The sequence below is a fragment of the Arachis ipaensis genome, chromosome B4 (genome assembly GCF_059453495.1).
Source record: "Arachis ipaensis isolate K30076 ecotype BB chromosome B4, ASM5945349v1, whole genome shotgun sequence".
Classification (NCBI taxonomy): Eukaryota; Viridiplantae; Streptophyta; class Magnoliopsida; order Fabales; family Fabaceae; genus Arachis; species Arachis ipaensis.
Window position 1 is genome coordinate 33,947,378 of NC_142439.1, and position 3,432 is coordinate 33,950,809.

Below are 3,432 nucleotides of genomic sequence, written 5' to 3' on the forward strand. Positions count from 1 at the left end.
CGAGGCATGTGGCGAGCACATATCCGTGGCCTTCTACCATTTCCCACCTTGGTCACTACGATGATTGAGTTAGCTGGTACCCCATGGAGGGACGATGACGTGACACCACCACCCCCAGACGACGATGACAAGGAGGTTACTATTCCGTGGGGTACGTGGGTGCACGAGAAGCCCCCATCCAGGCACCGCTCTCGAGCTAGAGCAGTAGTAGAGGCAGCTAGACCTTCATCTTCTACAGCAGCGATAGGACCATCTTCTTCAGCAGCCGCAGTAGCACCTTTACCACCACCACCAGCACCCGAGCCGACATATCTGCTAGTACAGCGCTTGTTTCGCTTCATGGAGCGCAGCGAGTGTCGTATCATGCGACGTCTCGATCTCATAGACCAGGTGTTTATCTTACAGGGCATTGAGCTACCCCTTCTCCCCGACTCTCCCGCTTCCGATGAAGAAGATCACGAGACAGAGCACGTGGAGAAGCATGTTGAGGAGCTGACTCAGCAGGAGGCCCCTCCACAGACGCAGGCCACTCAGGAGACCCAGTAGCCTCCCGAGGAGCCAGTGCCCCAGACTGAGACCCAGCCAGAGCTAGATGCGACCGTTGACCCTCACCATGAGCCCGATCAGTAGCATCGAGGAAGATGCTTCATCTTAAGTGTGGGGAGGTCATCGTCGTCGCCGTCGGTGGATTTGGTGAACATTTTCAAACACTATCGCTTAGTTTATCTTATTTTGCTTTATTTTGCACTATTTTGGGATTATTGTACATATTTGCTATTATGGATACTTTTATTTTGGTTGTTGCACACTTTTTATTGTATATATTGCATTTTAGCTTTGTGGTTGTGATTTGGAAAATGTTTTGAATTGTTGAAAACCTAGTTAAACCCTTTGTGCATAAAAGAATTTGTTTTGATTGGAAAACAGGGTAAACTATGTATGATTTTCTGTCATTTTGTTTTGATTAATTTCAGCTTAGGTCACATTCTTGGATCACTCTACATGTAACTCTCTACACTCTTGGAAAATAACATTCAAAGAGGCAGATGAGCTCATTGAGAGAGTTATCAAGAACCACCAGTACTTATACTCATCTGAGGAGACTATAGCTGCAAGGATTACTGGGAATGAACTTATGTTTGAACAATTATACAGTAGCGTGCAGAATAAAGTTGCTGAGGTTCATAGTGATCCTCCAGATACTCATTGTGATATGAGTGGTAACCTCCCTCAAGGAATTAATAATGCATGTTATTTTTTAGTCCAGTGTAGGGAAGAAAATGCTTTCTTTTTTGTTCTAGTTTGTTTGTGAGAATTAATGAATATTTGGTTTGCTGATGAGTGTCGTATTCTTATTTCTATCATCGTATCTTTTGTTCTATCAAAATATTCTTTTTACTATTAGTTAAAATATGCAACATCTGTTGTGCGACCATTTTACTATCACATGATTTGGGAGTTGTAAAGGATAATCTTTTAAAACTTCTTAAAGAGATTTAGATTATAGCTTTGAATGTAAATAAGGTTTATGATTAAAAATGATGAGTTTAGCTAATATATGCTCAAATGACACAAATAAAGATTAATATTAATAAAAAATTCTAATTCATGTCAATAGATAACCAATATTTATATTAAAAACTAAACTTTACACATTTTTATATAAAAATTTTTAAATTAATAACCTTAATCTATAATTAAATCCAAAAATTATAACATCATGTGAGAGTTGGCCTCATATTTATAAAAAAATGACAAATAATCATACATAGTTTGAACGTATATAATGAAATTAATCCTTTTTATTTCTTTATGGAATTATCTTAAAACAAACAATGTAAATTTACCATTTGTATGAATAAAATCTAACCATATGTGGAACAAGCGAGAGAGATATAGATGTATATACAATAGCATATCAGAGGCAAAGAACTGGCACATGTGAATGCTAATAAAATTAGATGGATTAATGCTATGTGAGCCATCTTTGTATATATTTCTCTTTTATATTTTTATCTTTAATATTAACATGATTATGGATAGAAATGAATTCAAAAAAATAAATAATAAAAGTAAGGAGAATACAATTCCTGCATAGGAATTACAAAATGTTATCACTTAATCACAAACTGGCATATATCACATGACAGCATGGCATTAAAACACAAGTAAAGGGAAAAAATGAAAACAAAAAATATGGTAGTACTGAAACATGAAAATAATTCTTATTAAAATACTTTTTTTTCAAAAATTATTGATAGAGAAGACATACACAGCTGCGTGAGTATAAATATTTCTCCTTCTATTTTGATGTGCACTCATTTATTTCCAAGAAATTTTTGCTTAGTTCTTATTATTTTATCTATTCTTTTTTCTACTTAGCCGCCAAGGTTGAAGTTTCAAATTGTCAATATGACCAGAAGCTTGCATTGCTCACTATAGTCTTATTTATTTATTCATTATTTTTCAATTACAACTTGATACATGTCATTTAAGAAGATGATTCTGTATGTGTGGATATATATCATACATAGTAATTTGGCTGTGTGTGCAACGAAAGTGACAAGTGTTATTATATAAAAGACGAAACTAAAACAATCCAATACATAGTGAAAAGGTGGAGAATAATGTGGTATTTACCTCATGCATCTTCCTAATCAACCTTATCAAAATGGCATAAAGTTTAATTGCTCTATGAATATAATGAATCATATATAGTTGATCGTAGAAATATGCAAAGATATACACATCAATTAATGATGTTATTGAATGCTAAATGTCTTATGATATAAAGCCTTATACTCTTGAATATTAAATTTAAACTTCTACATTTTTGCTAAGATTATATACAATGAGTTTATCCACTTGTTTCTAAGTTGAGTCCAATCCGTTTGCTAGTCAAACTCAAATATCAATTCTTGATATTTGAGGTTTGATTTTTTTTTCAGATAGAATTATGAAGAACAAGAAAAATTAGTACAATCCCATTACTCTCTCTTTCTTCATCCAACTCCAATAAAAATAATAAATAATAAATAATAAGCAACAACATAATCTAAAAACTAAACACCGTGAGTCCAATCAAAATAACATTCAACTTTAAAATCAAGAATAAAAACAAGAAAGAAAGAGCAATGGGGGACATCAAACTAGATTAGCAGTTCAGGTAAAAAATACAAAGATTTCTATTTTAGAATATGGTGATCTTACTCATGGATATTGACGAACGGACTTTCTTCTAGTAAAGAATTCACAATAAATTCTCGTTGCTAGTATAGTTTCTAAACCAACAGAGAATCCTTTCGTACAAAAATTTTGTTTGTCACTAAAGCAAATCCAATAAAAATAATAACCGAAGTATTTAAATCTCGGGTCGTCTCTTAAGGAATTGCAGGGAAGTGTGTTGTTATTGGTTATGGGTTTTCTGAGAAT